Consider the following 21,126-nt stretch of genomic DNA (forward strand, 5'->3'; position numbering starts at 1 on the left):
GATGCATGTAAACGTTTTAACTGGTTTAGACAGGTAAGCTCATACTCTGATATTGAGAAACATAGTTAAGATGCCTGGCTTACTCTAATATTAAATGGGTTACTGTGGCATGAAAAAATCTTACTTCTTTCACTTTCGGTTTTTCCCATCTCAGACTCCCACAAGCGTATTGGTACATGTCAACAAAAAACATTGCGGATTGCTAATAGGATCATTTCTTTCCCATGTATTAGAAGTAACCTACTACTGCCCAGTCCAATAGGGAGGGGGGAGCTGGCAGCAGACTGCTCTATCTGTAGGCAGGTCAGTGCAGGTGGACAGGGATATTCTGTTAACTGGTTTATTCATGGCAACAGAGAGACTCAATCGTAGGTATCAGAGGTTCATGTAAACAGCTTAACCCAAATAAGACCTTAACCAGAACATGGTCAATAACTGGGTCGGGTTACTCTATGCATGTGAACAATCTTTATATGTGTGTGTGTGCGTGCATTCATGTGTGTTCATGCGCACACGTTCACGGCAACATGAGCCCTGCGCATGTGAGTGTACAGGCGGGCAGCAGCGCCCCCCCCCCCCACCCCCCTCTGCATGAGCTCAGCCAAAATCATCTTCTCAGCGTTCAGTCACTGTGATGGCAAGGATGTCTCTACTTATCTGCAGTAAACAAATTCAACTGTGGCTGGCAGTGGCATTTGGCCTCTGCGTGCTCTCCTCCCTGGCAGCATGTGTGTGCGGACGCAGCAGCAGCACGGAGCCTCGGATCCTGAAGTCAACGTCGCTCCTCTAAGATGTCTGGTTTAAGCAGCGCACCGCCGGAGGGGAGAGCCACAATTCATTATACAATGCTAATGAATTTCTGCGGGAAGTCATGCGTGTTTCTAACCGATTGACTCATTGTCGCACCCTAAATAGATGTCCGCGACTCCTGATGCTCTAAGTGCCAATTTCACGCTAGCTAAAGGGTTAGAAGTTAAGCTATTAACTTGTTTGAAGTGAAACGTCAGGTGCCAAGAACGGGATGGCCTTAATGAGGCAGCTGTTAATCAGTCACTCATTAGTGTTGTTACATTCTATTACATCCTCAGGACTTGCATGTGATTTGGGATCTATTAATACTTCGACTAAGTTGTTTCTCGGTCAGTCTGTTTCTCAGCGGCATGTCGTGTGTGATGGCAGGCTGAGTGTTGACACAGTCAGGCTCTGACAAAGCGGAGGGGGATGAACGCTGCTGGCAGGTCTCAGGTCTGCTTTGGCCCGACACAATGAGCTCCACAATGAAGCCAGGCTTCTGTACAGTAGCATCCTAATGCTCTTATGTCCCCTCCATCTCTCTCTCTCTCTCTCTCTCTCTGTCTCTCTCTACCTCACTCAACCCATTTGCCTTTTCCAATGCGTCCCCAGTTTCTCTCCTCTCTGGTCAATCTTGCTTCGCTCAGACAGCTGTTGTTCTTAGTCAGTCATAAATCACCATTGTAATCAGCTTCTATACACATGGGTTGGCAGTAAAGCACTCCAGGGCGCGAGAAATCAGTCTCATCAATAAGTGAAGAAGTTATGTGTGGTGTATGAGTATGTGTGTGGGTTTGTGTGTGTGTGTGTAAGTGTGTGTGTGTGTGTTTGTAATCGACCCTGACTCGGAGTCCATAAATCTTGTCTGTTTTCCCTCTGTGGGGGTTATTTCTCCCATCCACTGCTTGTTAGCAGTTCGTTTCACACCACTGCTGCGTCTCTTTGAAAGCACATGAAATCCCATATTGGATTCAGCTAGAGCAAGATGGTACAGTATGTGTGTGTTGGGCTGCATCTACACAAGCACAAAAGATCAGATTTTTTAACTCTTTGCGGCACAGATATAAGCTGTCTATGCAGGGAGAAATAACACAGAATCTGATTTTTTCCCTCTTTAGACAGCCATGGTCTGCTCTGTGCCATAAAGGCCTACAAGCTAGATTTTCTGCAGCAAACATACAACGCAACACCAAATCAACCATAATGTATATACTTCATAATTGTCTACATACAGGGGACACTCCCCAATGAACAGGATGCATTCTGACCGCTCTCACTTTGGCTTTAAAACACACTGTAATCCACAATAGACATAATGCATCATGTCCACAAAAGGGCAGGAGGCACCCAGAGTTGAAGTGGGGACCTTTAGATCTGCAGTCAGATGCTCTGCCACTGAGCTGTACCCCCATCAACCTGACAACTAGAGGTGTTATCTTTGTTCTGTTTGCTTCTGAAGGGCTGCCATGGACACTCTGAACAGAGCTACGTACATAAACATCATTTCCAGGCCTGTGTAAAACGTGTAATAGTCCCGGGGGCACCCAGATTTGAACTGGGGACCTCTTGATCTGCAGTCAAATGCTCTACCACTGAGCTATACCCCCTACAGAGTCGTACATGCACTGGCTCTTTGAAATTTGGCTTTAGCGTGCACAACAAAACCAAACACAGAACAAAAGACCATTGTCACAGTTGTACTGGAGCAGGGGGCACCCAGAGTTGAACTGGGGACCTCTTGATCTGCAGTCAAATGCTCTGCCACTGAGCTATACCCCCGTTCCATTACTTGTTTGCATCAACTTCTCATTTGACTTCATATTTCATGGTAGAACGTGACATTTGTATTACATTTGTGTATATCTTTTGCAGGCTGTCTAAATAGGAAGAACCCACAAGGATTTTCCACAAAAAGTGTCACAAAAGCTTAAAAAAAAACAGATTTTCTTTCCCTGAGTGAATGCAACCTCAGCCTGCGTACAGACAGCGACGGTTGGTTTGTATAGACAGTGATTGGCACAAAGACTATATATAGGCCCAGACTAAAACTATATAGCCTATATACAGTGTAAGGCCCACAACTTTACATGGAATGAACCTTTATTCACATCCAGTGGGCTGCTGTGTATGTCATGTGTAAGGACTGAGCGTATGTCCTTAGGGTCCTTGGTGGTTGATGATGATGAGGAGGTTTTGGAGAGGGGGATGGGACTGGAGAGGCAGGAGCAGCAGTGGCAGAAAGCAGGAGGGAGGTTAGAGGAAGGCTGAGGGGGCGCTGGGATTCGTGGGGGCGGGGAGCGAGGGCCCAGAGAGGAAGGTGGGGGATGGTGAGGGAGAGGGGGATACGAGCGAGTCGATTTCCCTGTAGCAGATATTATAATGCCTCTGTGCTCTGAGGGAGCCCTCTGAGCTCCGTTTTCTCCCCTCAGTGCCACAGTATGAATGGGATGTTGCATGAGGGCATTGTCTCTGCTTAGTGCATGGTGCCATGGGCTGAAACAGGGCGCTCCATTCATGCTCTCTCTCTCTCTGATTCTGTCGTATGAGACTGTGGGCGCCATGCGTGCTGGGCTGCTTTTGTGTGTGCATGTGTGTGTGTGTGTGTGCGTGCTTGTGTACATTACATGTTTCTGGCTGTCTAGAGTTTACATGCATGAGAATTGATTGCTTCGCTTGCAGGGTTTTTCTTTCTTAACATACGTGTGCACCAATAAGTCGGCATCTGTGGCGCTTCTGTGTGTGGCAGAGAGCAGCATTGTAAAAGGGCGGAGAAGAGCAGGACCACAGATAGGGAAGGAGGGAGGCGGTGGACTGTTCTCTCCAAATTCTGTCAAGATTCAGTCCACTCCCCCCCTCAGGCCGCTGTGAAATCGACACACGCTTTGATGACCGCATTACGCCGGCGATCGCCTCTCCCAAAAACAGCTCCTCACGGTGTGACCCTTATTTTAGAGCACGCTTCAAATCCTTGACCCGGAACCGTGGGTTTTGTTTTCAGTGCATACAAATGTTGAATTGCAGCGTGCAGGAATGAGTGTGTTTGAAACGCACCGTCAACGCTATCCTCTGAGTCATCTCTCATCACCATTCTGCTCTTTGTATCTATCAGTCTTTCAGACAACAGAATGGCCCCTACAGTACAGACTGGGGCTGAAAGCTGCAGCTGCTGCACACGCTGAGCAGAGGCAAGGGACATCACTCCCCCTGCTCCTCTGCGCACGCACACACAACCACACACCACACACACACAGACGCACACACACACACATGCACACACATACACACAGCACTGCTCCTCCCTGTTTGTCTGATGTTTTGCTTTGCCTTAATAGCAAGACTGATGCCATTTAAATCTTTCGCTTCAATTCACCCAATGCAAATCCAGCTGCATAAGTGGGTTAGCAAAGTCCTTTACTGAAACATAGGAGAGGACACTGAATACAGAAGGCCTATACAGCTAGCTAAACCTCATTTATACAAATGTCAAACCAACACATTTACCAAATGTGAATATTGTGCAAAAAATGCAGCAATGTAATGATGAATTGCATCAACTGTGCATGAAATGCTGGAATTTCCATGTTATTGCACACTACTAAAATCAATTAAACTGCAAATTATACTTTACAGAATATTTCAAAATGTGTGTGCATCCATTTTCATTTGCAGAATTTCAATTTCAGTACATTCTTCTGAACGTTTAATATCTCACGCAACCTTTATTAAAGATGTATTGTAATGAATAACAATGATATTGCCATCAGGAAGCAATTTTTTTTAAATATATGGATCATATGTATGGATTAGTAATATCATAATATATTAACCACTACCAATTGTTCTATTATTATTAAATTTTGTGTGATATGAGGCCATAAAACTGTAATGACACAAGACCCCACCCCCCATCCCCTACCAACGTGCCCCGCCCCCTTCACACTCACATACACACGCACACACACACACACGACCATACACACATCCCCAAAGGCAAAGTGTTAGCGAGGACACACTGTATCAAAGTCCCAAGGCATTCCACAGCACAGACAGACAGTTGACAGTAATTTCCGAACCAGCCGTGGTATTTCCATATATTTGGAGCGTTATTTAAAGAAACCGTTCTTCCCTCTGCCCGGCTTTTGGAGCTCCGGCGGTATTAAAGGTATTCTGCGGTAAATGAAGTCATCCCTAATCCTGTATGTGCCAGCACGGCCCCTCTGATGTCGGCTCGTCAACGTGAAACCGCTGTATGATTTGTTCGATATTATTAGAATGGTAATAGGGTCTTAGAAGACACGAAATGAGAGCGAGCGGCACACGCTGTGCATCCAGGTGTGTGATATTTAGCAGCAGCGGTCGCCTCAGGACCCAAGCTGTCAGACAAGTGAACACACACTGTAATGAAAGACTGGCCACTTCCCTGGAGAATGTGAATAATATGAATAAGAATAACACACATGTACAGTAGTACGCTCATGCACACACACTCACATACACACACACACATTCAAAGGTGCACACACACATGCACAGACACATATACACACACATTTCGTCTACCCTCTAAACCTGTCACCAAAGGCAAAGGTGCTCTGCACATGAGCATGTGAATGTGGGTGCACAGACAGGCACGCACATACACACATGCACGCACACACACACACACACACACACACACACACACACACATCCACACGTCGAATACACTCTATCCGTGCCTGAAGACATAACAAGAAACATCTAATCCTGAGTCACTCTCAACCTGACTCACACACACACACACACACACACACACACACACACACACACATACAGATAACCACAAAGCAGCTTTTTCCCTCAGTAGCACATTGTTTTACCCATGGCCTTTTGCTTGTGGTTACTGGGACAAGAAGAGCTTTTATCTCTCCCTCATCATATACAGTATACTGTTGCCAAGCCAATACATCACACACATACACACACACACACACACACACACACACACACACACACACTCATTTTCTAAAACATTTCCCAAGGATATCTATGACCCATGCTGCCTTCATGAGCCTGTCTGCCATACAAAATATTGATGAAATGGTGTCAGAGAGGGAGCAGCATGCACTAGCTACTGTATCGTTCTGAAACGTGTGTATGTGCATCAGTGTGAGTGCGTTTACATTGCCAGTGCAGACAGTGATGGATAACACACACACACACAGACCTTCAGACCAGACCCCTCCTCTGTCGACCCCCCCCCCCCTCAGCTCCTTCCTCCCTCCTCCTCCTCTTCCTTCCCCTTCTCTCCTCGTTACGTATAATGAATCTTTGAGCAGGTGAGCCGAAGCCTGAGGAGATGGTATAGTGTTTGGACGTGTACTTCTGTGTGTGTGTGTGTGTGTGTGTGTGTGTGCGCGTGTGTGTGGCATGTATGCTGATGTATGATAACGTACACATGCTCTCAGCGGTGCCGTAGCCGCTGTTCACCCCAGGTTAAGTCGTTTCCTCCATGCTAATTACAGATGAGAATCTAAAAAGGCTGAATATCGTTGAAGACGTTTTACAGCAAAGCGTGAAACGAAGTGTGGCTAAAGACGGCAGTACAGGACGAGGAGATACAAGAGTCTTTCAACGACGTGAGCTCACACCTCACAGGCTCAGGGAAAATATTCATCTGGTTGGCATTTCAGTGAATCAAATGTAACTAAAAAAGACAGGTTAGACAAGGAATAAAAACGCACAAACTAACCATGACCGAGTGAAAACAATGCGATGGAATGACACAATAGACAATAGGCCCAATAGAAAATATTATTGACATTAACTCCAATTTGCAGGGGGCACCCAGAGTTGAACTGGGGACCTCTTGATCTGCAGTCAAATGCTCTGCCACTGAGCTATACCCCCTTCTGTACATGATAAGCAGAGACAGTGATAGTGACTTGTCTCGCCTAATTTTAGCATAAAACAGCACGTATTATAGCATAGTGAATGAACTGTACTCCTTTGCTGACTGAGTCTGCTGTGACTCGCACTTTGGATTTTGTATAGACCGGAACAAAAGCCATATTATCACTGTGTAAACACAGGGGGCACCCAGAGTTGAACTGGGGACCTCTTGATCTGCAGTCAAATGCTCTGCCACTGAGCTATACCCCCAGCTGGGAGAGCATTATCTTGCATGCTAACCACTCCCATTTACACTATAACACAGTACACCATGACATGGGAACTGTATTTGTGCATTAAGGAGGGCCTGACATTCTTGTATCTTTCTCTCTGTTTATGGGATTGAAGGTCACATGTAATTTCATGCTGAAAATACTCCGGTTTCATGTTGCCTTGCTTATTAACCAACAACAAACATATCTTGTAGCACATTTGGTTTGTTAGGGTCCACTGGTAAGTTCGGCACGCATACCATCATCCAAGCAGCGCTTATTTTAATAAACTGTCAGCACAGAGTGAGCTGTCCCGCTTTGGCTTCAGCATACACCATAAAGCACAGACGAACACATTATTAAACACATTAGGTCTTTGTAAACAGAGCGGGCACCCGGAGTCGGACTGGGTCTGGACCTGTTTAGCTGCAGTTAAATGCTCCGTCACTGAGTCATGACCCCCTGACAACAGAGCGCACGGGAGCAACTCTACTTTTGGCTTCAGTATGCACTACAGTTTACAACAGAGAATAATGTTGCACTTATGAATTAAGGGTCATAGTGACATATTAAAAACAAGACTAAATGTGGGGAACAGAGCGATCGAGTGACCGGCATTGCGAGCCATAGAGCCCCTGCTGTTGTGGGGCTGAAAAGGGGTTTATTCTGCAAAGTTTATTCACAAAATTATTGTCAGTGGTTGGACCTTAGTGGCTCACAAGATGTTATCAACTGCCAACTAATTACAAATGAGTAACAGTAGGCTATATAACACAGGAATTGAACTCAAAGAACATAAGTAGAATGATTAGAATATATAAAAAAAGGAAAGTATAAGACATTAAACTAATTCACTCTCTTTTACAGCTTGAATGGATATAAATATAATAATGTGTTATAAACTGATTACAAAGTATCTTTATCCTATTTACAATGTGTTTCTCCAGCAGCAGTTGTTAACAGTTGTCATGGCAACAGATATCAGCTGTGCTACAACACAAAAAAGTAATTATTTTAGCTATGTAAACACAGGGGGCACCCAGAGTTGAACTGGGGACCTGTTGATCTGCAGTCAAACGCTCTGCCACTGAGCTATACCCCCGAGCTATACCCCCCTGCTGTGAGCCTGCTGTGAACCTGTCATCTTAGTTCTGTCCTGAATCATTACAGCAGGGCCTCAACCCAGAGCTACAGGACATACACATCATTCCTGGGACGAGGCGCCACCCTCCCCCTCTGTCGCAGATATTTAACAACCTGTATGTGTGTGTACTCGCACGCCTGCGTGCGTCTTAGCATGTATGTTTCTGTATGATAATGTAGATGCCATAGCTTCCGATCACCTCAAATTAACTAATTTCTTATATGCTAATTACTGACAAGAATCTACCATCGCTGAACGTTCTTGAGGGCTTTTAAACAGCCAAGAATGAAATGTTTGTCTAAAGACTGTTTTACATGAGATGGAGACACCGACCTTACAACTATATGAACTCACACATTACAAACTTGAAAAACTATTTTTTTGTTTTGTCCATTGGTTCATCAAATCTAAGTCAAAAGAGGTTAGTCAATCTAGGAATACAAAGGGGAAAGAGTAAGATGGGAAATTACAATATAATGCATATTAGAAAATTATATCTATATTAGATCTGTATGAAAGTACAATATTTTCCAATCTGTTTTGTTGTGCCTTTGGTCAGTGAAATGAAAATATACAAATTAACCATAAAAGAAGAGAGACGAGATTTAAGATTTCTCTATATCTATTACGTAGTATTAATTATTTGTCAGAAGCTCTGCCACAGAAATACACTTGCTGATAGAGGAAACTGTGTCCACTCCTATATTGGCTTAACCATATGAGATAAAATGATTTAGATATTATCTTTAAAGATTAAGGGGGCACCCAGAGTTGAATTGGGGACCTCTTGATCTGCAGTCAAATGCTCTGCCACTGAGCTATACCCCCTACTACAAAATCTCTGGGGAGATGTAACCTTAGTTCTGTTTATTGGCTGCCATCATACCTCAGCCCAGAGTGACACAGATATCACAAGGGTGCACCCACCTTGTCTCATCACCTCACCTAATGTTCCACAGAGACTTTGGTCCATGCTGACTCAATAGTGTCAGCTTAGCATATTGTAGACAGCAGGATAGTGCTGAGATTGCCAACTACTAATGATACATCAGTGTCTATTTTTTAAAAGAATGGATCTAAGAAACTCAGAAGGAAATCCACTTCTTGAATTGATTGAATTTAAAGTGAACTGCACCGAACCCTGGGAGACATGCATAAACTAAAACTGAAGGGCCTACACATGTAAACAGAGGGAAATCGTTACAGGGCTCACAGCTGGGGCAGGAAACCTTTTTGAGCAAGATCTACTTTGACCCTCTCCCACTGCGGAGAGATCCAGCATATTAACTGAACATCACCACTATTCATTACCAGAATATTGCACATAGTAAGCCAGTAATTTCCCACCTGTATTAATGATCAAATTTGTAAATTGAAGATATCAGGATAACAGCAAACATGGAAGTTATTTGTGCTGTCAAAATGTAGCTAAATAGAAACATAAATAGAGTTTGTAGTGGACTTACGTGTTGCTTGTGACCCACCAGCAGTGCAGTCAAGGTTTCACCCGGGCTTGCCAGGTAATGTTTGGTAAAGTTTGGCCTACATTCACTGGTAGAGACAACATCTGTCCTGCCTCCAAATGCTCATTGTGTTTTAGGGACAGCCAGTCATCGTCATTGTCAACTCAGGGCTGAAGGATCATGGCAGCCAAAACAGAACAAAGACACTCCCTCCACAACTGTTACTGTGCAGGGGGTATAGCTCAGTGGCAGAGCATTTGACTGCAGATCAAGAGGTCCCCAGTTCAACTCTGGGTGCCCCCTGTGGATGCTTCATTATAACATGTTTTCTATTGAGGTAAATTTAGAGTAGAAACAAACACAGAACACATCAGCACTTTAAACTCTACATTTGTACCTCAACGTACACTACCATACGTAACAGAACATGAAATAACATCTAAAGTGTAAATGTATAAACACAGGGGGCACCCAGAGTTGAACTGGGGACCTCTTGATCTGCAGTCAAATGCTCTACCACTGAGCTATACCCCCTATACCACATTAAGAGGTGTTATCTTTGTTCTGTTTGGCTGCCACGCTAACTACACCACCAGTTACACAGTGCCACAATTCTCAGGAGGCCACAATGTAGTGGCAATAGAGGAATCGTGCAGACTTATGCACTCACATGTCACAAAGTCAATTTTACCAGCTACACCTCTATTCACAACAGAGGTTAACATCTGTATTGGTGTGAAAGCAAAGGGGACACCCAGAGTTGAACGGGGGACCTCTTGATCGGCAGTCAAATGCTCGGCCACTGAGCTATACACCCATTCAGGAAACGGACATACACCTCTCTAGTTTTGGCTTCAGCACTCAATAGAATTCACAGAAGAAGACATCTATATTGATGTGTATTGACTGTTTGTTGATTTGCAGTCAAATGCTCTGGCACTGAGCAGTAGTGACTATTCCTAATATAGATGAGTGTAGTGACTCCTACCACTTCAGTTCAGCATAAACAATAGCACACAACAAGACGCTGCTGGAACACAGTAACTGATTTGTACTCCCTCGCTGGCCGAGTTTGCCGTGACAGCTTGTTGTGTCTTGAGGCACGGACAGAGCGTATTCGACGTGTGTGTGTGTGTGTGTGTGTGTGTGTCTCTGTGCACATATGTCCTGACATGCAGTTTTTAGTAGATTTCACAGAGCTGACATACAGTAGATGCTGTTCTTCTCCTCAGGTTAACTCATTTCCTCCATGCTAATTGTCTTGAAAGGCTGATTATTGTTAGAGGCTTTTTGAAGCTAAGCATCAAATGAAGTGTGGCTAAAGATTACTGCACTCAGTGGAGATGTAGGAACCTTACAACCTTACGAACTCAGACATTCAGTCTCCAAAAACATGTATTCACTTGTTTTGCGTTGGTGAGTGAATCAAATCAAATTCAAAGGATGTTAGTCAGTCAAAAAATACAAATGCACAAACTTACAATTACAGACAAAACAATGAGATGAGAAAAGACAACATAATGCATATCAGAGAATAATCTATATTACATTTGTGTGAAAGTAAGGGAGCAGACATTCAAATGATGGACTTCTCTCTGCAGTTAAATGACAACCTTTCTATTCTACTGGTTAAAATAAAGAACACACAGGGGGCACCCAGAGTTGAACTGGGGATCTGTTGATCTGCAGTCAAACGCTCTACCACTGAGCTATACCCCCTTATTAACGTAGCACTATAGTGACTATTGGCACTAGAGTGTACAGTGAGTTCACCCTTTTTGGCACAACAACACATGGTAACTGACATGTACTCCCTTTCTCACCGAGTCTGCTTTGAGCGCTCGCAGTTTGGCTTTTGTGCACACTAGAGCAAAACATAACATCATTATTATCACTATGTAAACAGAGGGGCCAGCCAGAGATGAAGTGGGAACCATCTGACCTGCTGTCAAATGCTTTGCCACTGAGCTACACACAAGTAGAGCAACTGGAGGTGTTATCTCTGTTTTGTTTTGTCCTGAATTGTCACCCAGAGCTAAATACTGTAGATATCACAAGGCTCCACCCTCTTTGCTGTCTATTTAACATTGCATTTTTACGTCACTGTATTTTATGTACGCCCGCTTTAATAAATACACCTCGCCGTTTACACAAACAGCTCACTCATCCAGGCTGTGACTCAGTATAGAAAGCATGCAGACAGGGTCGAGAGGTTCAGTTAGTGTTTGACTAAACATTAGAATGGGCAACATGTATGATTTAAGGGACAATGAACGTGGTTCCATCCCAGAAGCCCCCTCCTGTGGGCAAAAACACCTTGTTGATGAGAGAGGTCAGAGGAGAAAACAAAGGCTCGTTCGAAGCGAAGGGGCAGGTCACAAGTGTGCAAATAACAGCTCAGTACAACAAGTGAGGTGCAGAAGGGCATCTCAGAACGCACAGCTCATCAAACCTTGAAGCAGGTGGGCTACAGACGCAGAACACCAAGCGGTTGACAATCGAAGAGTGGAAAAACCTTCCCTGGTTTGAAAAATCCCAGTTTCTGTTGCAGCATGTTGACGGAAGGGTCAGAATTGGGCGTAAACAGCATGAATCCCTGGATCCATCCTGTCTGGTGTCAGTGTTTCGGGCTGCTGCTGCTGCTGGTGTAATGGTGTGGGTAATGTTTTCTTGGCACATTAGTTCCCTTGGTGCCAACTGAGCATCGTTTGAATGCCACAGCTTTGCTTAACATTGTTGCTTACCAGGTGCATCCCTCCATGGCCACAGTCTACCCTTTGTCAAATGGACTTCATTTACTCCAGTGGCATGACGCTATAGACTCAGCATAAACAAAGATCCCAGTGGTAATATTTCTCGCACCTTTTTCAGTCCATACCTCAAGGAATTCACGCTGTTCTAAAGCAAATGTGGGACCAAACTAACTGCTGATGTGTTACATGTTTGTTTCTACTCTAATTTTGGCCTCAGCATACAGTTCCATAGATAATGTTATAAGCACATATGTAAGCACAGGGGGCACCCAGAGATGAACTGGGGACCTCTTGATCTGCAGTCAAATGCTCTACCACTGAGCTATACCCCCTGTGCCTGAGACACTGACAGTGACAGTTATAGTGACTTGTACCACTTAATATTAGCATGAAGTAAAGCATGTACTATAACATAAACTGTACTACTTTTCTGACTGAGTCTGCTGTGACCACTCGCACTTTTGGTTTTGTATTGACAGGAACAAAACACATTATCACTGTGTAAACACAGGGGGCACCCAGAGTTGAACTGGGGACCTCTTGATCTGCAGTCAAATGCTCTGCCACTGAGCTATACCCCCAGCTGGGAAAGTATTATCTTTGGTCTGTATTGTTGTGAATGGCTCCCATGATCCCTCAATGCAAAGCTACATCGGCCATGTTTACATGTGCAGAGTATTCCAGATATTTAGTATTTCCTGTATCCTGTTTAAGGTCGTATTCAAGATAGGCTGTTTATGCACCTTTAATAGCCCTCTCTTGAATGTCCATGTCTGAATAAACATAGTCAAAGATATAATTTCCAGGCCAATGCTCCAAACTCCTACTCTATTACTGATATTTAACAACCTGTGTGTGTGTGAGTGTGTGTACTACTAGATCATATCAAAAGAAAATTAGTCCAAGCTATTCCAAGTATAGAAATACACAAATAAACCAAGGTTACTACCAAGGGGGCACACTCAGACAACAAGAATAGAATAGAATAGAATAGAATAGAATAGAATGGAATAGAATAGAAACTTAGTTATTGTCCACATGTGGAAAGTTGCCTTTGGCTTCACAGACAAGAATTCCACTTCACATTTATGTAAAAATGTCAAAAGTGCAATAGTGGCACATTTGTACATATTTAATAGAGGTTGTGGACTTTGAGTGACGTGATATGAATTTAAAGAGGATTTATATCCGCTTATTTCTCAGTGCAAGATCCTGTGAAATTTGATGATAGCAATCAGTCCGCTCATAAGAGAGATAAGAAAAGAGGCTGAGATAGCGTTTAGTCCTAATTTCAGCCACAACCGCTAGTGAGTGGATTTGGACAATATCAAACGGATATCTTTTATTCTTCATAGCTTTGCATGGTTATAACTCTATTAGAGGGTATGAGGAGGGGAAGAGAGTGATTGAGAGAGGAGGGGATGAAGAGGGTGGAAGTGATGGGGAGGATTATGACTTAATGTCCATATTTTTGTGAGGAGAAACATATACTCATAGAGTTGACATAAAGCCTTTAACACTAGAAAGGCCAGGCCAACATCAACTGACTGCTGTTTTTTTTTTATTTTAGAGCGGAAATCTCAGCATTCAAAATGTCCTGCCATGACTTTTCTGAGACCTACTTTCTGTGCAAACCAGCGTTGTTAGATTTGTTGTTAGAAAACCATGCAAAGAAATAGTAGTTATAATTATATTTATCTCTTTCAGTTGACAGCTTGTTGGCCTTTTCTTAGACCTCAAAATCCACCGGCCTTTCTAGTGTTAAAGGTGCAACGTGTAGCAATTTGGACATCAAAATATGATTGTCAAATTAATTTGCCTAAATTACCTTGATATAATTACTGTAAACAAATGAGACCATGGTTGAGGTGATTGGTAGCCTCTATCTCGTGCCAGTGGTAATGTTGGTACTAGTGTTTCGCAAAATTAAGACCACATTTCCCATAAACCCTGTTGCTTCCTGTCTCAACGAGGATTTTGTTTCTTTGGTCAAACGTTTTCTCTTCGGCTTTATTGAAGAGGATGTTGTGAAAGTGATTTTTCCATCTGCCATTGCGAGAAATTCAGAAATCTTTGGCTCTGCTTCTCCTCTGGAGAAACAGCGCCCTCTTCCTGTTTTGTGCTGTAAAATAATCCATCAGATTTCCCGCAGAGGAACACAGAAATAAAATTTGAGGCCGGTAGAGGCTGACAATCTTCTCACCAACGTTTCTGCTTATTTACGGTAATCATACTAATGTCTCAAAATTAATGTGCTAATAATTTATTGATGTAAAAATGCTACACGTAGCACCTTTAAATTCTCCATCTGAGATGCACTATAGCAGTGTAAAGGAAACTCAAAGGCCAGATTCCTAATTAGTGGTCTGGCTCCCGCAGCCCAGCGCTAACCTTCAGCTTAACATTTATATTCCTGAAAACACTGTGCTGTCTTGCTCCTCTCCAGTGGCCAGAGGTCTCAGAAAGTCAATGAGTTGTATATCATTTACCTCCAAAAGCCATGGATCCTTCCCCTCCTACCCTATCACTGTCTGTCTGCCCAGACTCCCTCCCCTCCCTCTGCCCCTCCGGGGGGTATTAAGCCCCCCCCCCCCTCTTCCTCCTCTCGACACACACAAACACACACCCATCCCAACCCCCAACCGTGACCCAGTTTGGAGGGGATGAGGGGTAAGTGAGGACCATTGTGAGTACCACAGGGAGAGAGGCAAGATGCTCTCCCTCCCTCATCCCTCTCCCTTTCAGGAAGAGCTCACACTTGGTTAAGCATACACACTGAGGCTCTTCGTAGGAGAACGGAGCTGGAGCCATGTGTTTTGTTTTGTGTTTTTGTTTGTTTGAGATGCTGCTGTTGGTTTTAGGTCAGGGCTATTTGATGTCAGACGAGGTTAAGGAGTATGTAAAGGAGGCTAAGTGAGACAGAGAGACAGAGATGAGGGGGCTCAGGTTCAGAGACAAAGGACTCAGTACCTGGCGTCTGGGAGAGAAGGAGTAGTGTGAGTATGCCGCTTCATCTTTACACTTTACTGTGCGCGTCTGTCTATTCGCCTGAATGTGGTGCTTATTTCTTGTATTTATTTATTTGAACCTGACTTCAAGGTATGACAAAGACAATAATCCTTTATCTGCAAGCGCTCAGGTCTGCCAGTAAGCCAAACCTGAATCCCAGTGACAGATATTTAGACTTGCAAGCTCTGGTGACACTGCTACCTGGGTGCAATGTCTTCGCGCGCTCTATCATCGACTTCTGCAGAACTTAGATGGGTAAAGCTAAAAAAGTAAATTTACATGCATGCATTTTTCCCTGTGTGAAGTTGAAGGAAAAGCACAGATGTCTTGGTTTGCCACACGGACAGGGTGCTGCTGCCCGGGAGATTCTTCCTGTAACATATGGAACTGTTTTACGGTTGCGTTTCTTCCCTTCGGACACTGTTAATGAGAGAATTTTTAGTTTCCCACGAATACAGGGAGGAATATGGTCCTTATGAGCTCTCTCCTCCCTCCCGCTTAATGTCATCCATCTCACCAAAGACTTCCTCATCTTTGAGATTCTCTCACGGGCCGAGGTCCATATCTGACCGGACCGGAGGGAGACTTGGCTGCTCAATGAAATGTTCATCTATTGTCCAGCACTCCGCGTCTATTTTTATCCCTCGCCACAAATAGGGAGATTGTATTATTTTCGGTGTCTTAAATTGCTTTATGTCTTCCGCTAGACTTTTTTATGAGGCAGAGGCCCAAATCGGGGTCCACTGTCTCCTCAACTCTGTGGAATTTACAGTTTATTTGTGTTTGAGGGGCTGCGTGCATTGATCACTCTCCAAGTAAGTCTCTGTGTTTGTGTGCATGTGTGCGAGTGTGTGTGTGTGTGAGGGGGGTGTGTATGTCGAAACGCCATCACCATACAATCTGGCAGAGATTAGTGTATGAAATGGATGCGATTAACAGCTCTGATAACCTTCTGCGGGTGAACTCAACTTAGCGCAAAGTCACTCTTGGCATACACACTTGAAGATTGTTTTTTAATCACTCCAGGGACTCATTTTTCAACAAAGTTGCTGCTCAGAAAATATAACAGGCAACCAAAAAGCCTTGATAAGAATTCCATTTTTAGCTATGCTGGGTTTTTGGTGATTTGAATATCTCTGAGTGCTCAACAAAGGAGCTTATCCAGCCCCCTCGGAGCAGGGATAGGGGAACCACACTATGAGAAAACCCCCTGTGCTTTTCAAGCCATTCTTTCCCTCCCGAACCGAATTGAAGAGAGCATTTGCTGGCGGTCGGGCCGCTCTCTCTGCATTTGGTCCCCCACAGTGCTGTTATAGTGGGTATCTCTACTACATCATGAAATCACAGACAGATGTGGGTGGCCTTTTCCTGCCCCTTCTCCGTAAATGCAGTTTTATATGGGGTAAAAAACCTCCACGATTTAACCCAAATATGACGATTCAGGGGGGCATCATGGACAGATGTTTGGCCTGCCATGAAGCAAGCAGATTAGTCTGATCTGTGCAGCCTGTGTGGTATTGCATGCAAGGTATAGTGGCTTAACTTAGATGGGCATCAATGAAGCCTGGGGATGCCACTGGCGTAACAGAGGGAGAGGGCAGGTTAGCATTGACCCCAAAACAAGGACATTCCTCTGGACATTGCCTGTAACGGACCACGCTCCAGTACTGACAGGTCACAGTCATTCCTCTCTCAGCTCTCTGATGCTTTGTGTTATTGTCAGTTTTGTGTGGTTAAAGGAGTACTCCAAGTTTTTGGGAGATTGGCTCGATATTCAACTCATCTCCGGTTGACTTGGGCGATATTAAAATGATCTATTACTGTAATGATATTCCTTTGATGGCGATAACGATGGCGAAAGATATTATTTTTTGCTATATTAGTTGAAAAGAAGCTCATATACGATTCCATTTAGTTTAGTTTAGTTTAGTTTAGTTTATTTGCACATATTAAAAAACAAACAAACAAGCAAAAAAAATACATTAAGTCAATTACCAAAGAAAGAAAGGGAAAGAAATGTACATGTGCAGGTGACGTAAAAAGCCCAAAACCTCACGGAGGTTACACTAATTAAGTTACAAACATTGAAAGTTCATTTTAAGTAAAACTACATGTGCCCCTTTACACAATAGGCCTCTATTATGCGCTAAATTCGAGTTCCTTCCTTTATGCCTTATTTTTCATCTCAACTCAGTTAATTAGTAGCTACACTCTGCATGTTAGGAAATAAAGGTGTTGTTTTTATTGAGCTATTACACAGTTTATGTGAGACATGCCTCAGCTCACATTACTGCGCTTCGCCTGTTGTTGATGGGGAGGGCAGCTTCACAAACTCTGCTGGATTGGGACTGGATCCATCCCCGGAGGAAATTCCCTTGACGATTTAGAATTCTTGTTTCTTGATTGTTGTTAATATAAAATGTAAGAATGGAGCTTCCTCGAACAGACAAAGCCATGTTTCTGAAGCAAGCAGCCTAATAAACACCCCTCTCTCTCTCTCTCTCTCTCCCTCCCCCCTTCTTTCTCACAGTTTCACTCTCACACACTCATATTTTGCCTTGCTGTCTGTCTCTCCCTCAATAAATTACTTAGGCTACAAAATGCCCCTTCGGCACACAAGTCCAGTGAAAACTGTCCTGTACAGTTCAGCCGAGGCGTTCACACCATAAATCTTGACCCGGCCAACTTGGCTTGAACCCAAAGAAATGCCAAATATGTGCAATTACATTATTCTTTGAATAAGATTTGCCATCTTACCACCAGAAGAAATATGTGCATGATTTTGTGTGCATGATTATGTGACTGGCATCTGTAAATTTTGATACATTTGGCACAAATTACATGTTTATCTTGGCAGAGTGAAGTTTTTTCGTGGCCTCTCAACATCATGCTGAACGATATCTTTATATCGCCATGTCAACAACAATTCCTGGTGGATAGTTTCCTCCACTGCTCCACACGAACTCTTTATCATAACGCTGCTGTCATGTGAAAACTTTTTGGTTAACTGTAATTCTGGTGATTTTCATGCATTCAGTTCAGTTGAAGGATTACATGGTTTCCTACGGATTTCTGGATTTCTACGGAATTCTACCATCTTTGGGCTTTAAAAACCCTTTCAAACCCCATTGGATAAACTCAAAAATGCATGGCCGTCAAACTAAAACAAGGCTGCTTTTCTTACCTCCGCAAAAGTTGACGTTTTGGAGATAAGAGGTTCTCCACAGTGACGATACACTATGTTGAGTGATGGTAGGCAGCTTAGCTTTCTCTCAAAAGTGAGAAATGAGAACTTGTAGCAGGTCTAAAGCTTAATGGTAAGTAATCCTAAATGATATGCAGCTAAGTCTGGCAGTTTTGTGTAGGAGATTTGGTAAAATTTACACAAAATATGATACAAAAATAGCGTACAGTTTTGAATGAGGTACAGCAGCTATACTGAGTTAATGATAATTCATTTTTAAAACTTATGAAAGGCCATATAATAAAAAAACACTGACAACATTTTTATTACTAAAAGGTTAGTCTTCTTTAGATAATGCTAGTCACCTACTATCACTCAACATAGAGTATGCTAAAGTGTTAGCATGGAGCATCTACTGGGGACACATGGATGATTTTGGTGTCTGAGTTCTCATCAATTAACGATTAAGTCTCAGAAAAACTGGGTGTATTCCATTAAGGAACACGAGCTTCTGACTGTGGTGTGTAATCATCAATACATGGGTTTGTGGTGTCAACAACCCAAAGTCCCAAAAGAAGTTAGTTGTTTGGAACCAAAAATGTACCTGAGGGAGATCTGGCTTGAGTTTTGGAATGAGATTCGGTGGCAAGCTGGCGAGGAAGTCTGGGAAAGCTTTGATTTCACATTTTTGTGTACACACTTGCATCTGTTTGCCTCGGAGTGGAGCGCTGCCTCTCTGGGCTCTAATTACAGTTGGGTAAGGGGAAGGTTTGGGTAATCATGACAATGATGGCGAGAGGACAGCATGCATCATGACAATCATAAACGCTGTAGACAACATTCAGCAATGTACATAAGCAAAGATGTAATCATAATCACACATAAGTTAAGTGGAAAGTCAAAATTAGGAGTGCTCAACAGGCAGCAGTCCAGCAGCAGACAGACCAGCAGGATCAACTAGAGGCCAAATCGATCTTGGCTAAACAAAACACAGACAGCTCCTTTTTTTGGATCTGCCTCAAGATCCTTTCTCATCATTTTAGAGAGAGATCTAATTGATAATGAGGCTGATGATGAAGGAGACTGAGGGAATGTTAACCCCACGCATGTATTGACATTTATACACTGCAGGCGAGAAATACGCCTCTGCTATGAGTTGATGGATGGACAGCAGCACCCCCATCTGCATATGTGTGTGTTTGTGTGTGTGTGTGTGTGTGTGTGTGTGCATATTTGAATGAGTGTGTGTGTGAGAGAAAGAAGCGGAGACAAATACAAGAATAACATGATCACAGTCAGTGAACGCTATCTGATGCCTCTGTTGATTCTTACTGAATAGTGACCACCCAATACCTTCAGATTATTCATTAAAAATCTATTCATTACTCATTTAAATTATGCACAGTTATAGTTAAAGGATCACTAAACCGTAATCTGTTTGTCTATAAATATACTCGTTTAAAACGCTTCACTTGGTTAAAGTTCAACCAGAGTGTAATAAATCTGTTACCCTCACGCACACTCATTAGAGCTTTTTTCTACCATTTACAGTACGTTCATTATCTAAACTGCCGTTGGCCTGTGTCTCTGAGAATGAATGTGTGTTTGTGTGTGTGTGTGTGTGTGTGTGTGTGTGTGTGTGTGCGTGTTAATGTGTATATCCGAGCCTAGCAGGAATATGTAGACAAAACAGTTTTAAAGTATTTTGGTCCCTTTGGGGATGAGTGTCATTTCAACCTTGAGAGAGAGAGAGAGGAAAATGCAACAGAGAGAGAGAGAGAGAGAGAGAGAGAGAGACATAAAGACTGCACTACATTGCTTGAGGGACAGATAACAGGGAGACAAAAGCCGGTTGCCATGGGAAAAGAGGAAATGAGAGAGAAAGAGATGATGCATAGTTTTATCATTTATGCTACACAAAGGATCAGAGAGAGTGGTGTTGACGTTTGACATACAGAGAGACCACGAACTGGCATGAAAATCACTCCATCATGAGTAGCTGGGATGCACCTTGACCTGTTGCTCTGTGGAGCTCCCCTAGATCAGTGGTTCTCAGCCTTTTTGGCTTTTGACCCCTTACAATGAAGCAATGCCTACTCATGACCCCCCATCACAGGTGTGCATATGCAGAATGGTGAACAACAAATCAGGTTGTGTCATTTGATTTTATTTGATTTGACTACCAGAGGAAACCTAGAGACTGAAAACTATTCTGTATTTCACAAGAAAATAGCAAAAATTTAAGAAAAACCAGAAAAAATGTTATATTATAAACTTGTATAGCAGAAATATGTGTTTTTCTATCCCATAAATCATCTCACAACCCCCCCAACTTAACTCGCGACCCCCTGGGGTGTCCCGACCCCCCAGGTTGAGAACCACTGCCCTAGATGATGCATGCAGTTGCAACACATCTCATTATTACACAATTCTAACACTCGGCCCACCCGGCGCTGTCCTCTCCCAGGGTCCGGGGCTGTCCCACGGTGGGCTGATCTCCCCGGTGTCCCTCCCCAGCGCTCGGCCCTCCAGCTGCAGCGCTGTGTCCACACCATGACTCATTACAGTGAATGAGGAACACCTCAGCTGACCCCAATGCATGGTGTTACTGTTTTCGTGTGGCTTTGCACTGTAAGTT

At 43.5% G+C, this 21,126-nt stretch overlaps 11 non-coding genes across 11 annotated transcripts; 1 reads left to right on the forward strand and 10 right to left on the reverse strand.

The window, feature by feature from the left end:
• Nucleotides 1–2,327: 2,327 nt before the first annotated feature.
• Nucleotides 2,328–2,399, reverse strand: trnac-gca (transfer RNA cysteine (anticodon GCA)). The gene has a single exon. It is a non-coding gene; the product is annotated as a tRNA-Cys (tRNA).
• Nucleotides 2,400–2,499: 100 nt separating this feature from the next.
• On the reverse strand, nt 2,500–2,571 carry trnac-gca (transfer RNA cysteine (anticodon GCA)). The gene has a single exon. It is a non-coding gene; the product is annotated as a tRNA-Cys (tRNA).
• Nucleotides 2,572–6,609: 4,038 nt separating this feature from the next.
• On the reverse strand, nt 6,610–6,681 carry trnac-gca (transfer RNA cysteine (anticodon GCA)). The gene has a single exon. It is a non-coding gene; the product is annotated as a tRNA-Cys (tRNA).
• A 180-nt stretch (nt 6,682–6,861) lies between these two features.
• trnac-gca (transfer RNA cysteine (anticodon GCA)) lies at nt 6,862–6,933 on the reverse strand. The gene has a single exon. It is a non-coding gene; the product is annotated as a tRNA-Cys (tRNA).
• Nucleotides 6,934–7,965: 1,032 nt separating this feature from the next.
• trnac-gca (transfer RNA cysteine (anticodon GCA)) lies at nt 7,966–8,037 on the reverse strand. The gene has a single exon. It is a non-coding gene; the product is annotated as a tRNA-Cys (tRNA).
• A 798-nt stretch (nt 8,038–8,835) lies between these two features.
• Nucleotides 8,836–8,907, reverse strand: trnac-gca (transfer RNA cysteine (anticodon GCA)). Its single transcript has one exon. It is a non-coding gene; the product is annotated as a tRNA-Cys (tRNA).
• An 866-nt stretch (nt 8,908–9,773) lies between these two features.
• On the forward strand, nt 9,774–9,845 carry trnac-gca (transfer RNA cysteine (anticodon GCA)). The gene has a single exon. It is a non-coding gene; the product is annotated as a tRNA-Cys (tRNA).
• A 159-nt stretch (nt 9,846–10,004) lies between these two features.
• On the reverse strand, nt 10,005–10,076 carry trnac-gca (transfer RNA cysteine (anticodon GCA)). Its single transcript has one exon. It is a non-coding gene; the product is annotated as a tRNA-Cys (tRNA).
• A 1,113-nt stretch (nt 10,077–11,189) lies between these two features.
• trnac-gca (transfer RNA cysteine (anticodon GCA)) lies at nt 11,190–11,261 on the reverse strand. Its single transcript has one exon. It is a non-coding gene; the product is annotated as a tRNA-Cys (tRNA).
• A 1,294-nt stretch (nt 11,262–12,555) lies between these two features.
• trnac-gca (transfer RNA cysteine (anticodon GCA)) lies at nt 12,556–12,627 on the reverse strand. The gene has a single exon. It is a non-coding gene; the product is annotated as a tRNA-Cys (tRNA).
• A 177-nt stretch (nt 12,628–12,804) lies between these two features.
• On the reverse strand, nt 12,805–12,876 carry trnac-gca (transfer RNA cysteine (anticodon GCA)). The gene has a single exon. It is a non-coding gene; the product is annotated as a tRNA-Cys (tRNA).
• Between the last annotated feature and the right edge of the window lie 8,250 nt (nt 12,877–21,126).

This window comes from Centroberyx gerrardi, chromosome 7 (assembly GCF_048128805.1).
Source record: "Centroberyx gerrardi isolate f3 chromosome 7, fCenGer3.hap1.cur.20231027, whole genome shotgun sequence".
NCBI classification, from domain to species: Eukaryota; Metazoa; Chordata; class Actinopteri; order Beryciformes; family Berycidae; genus Centroberyx; species Centroberyx gerrardi.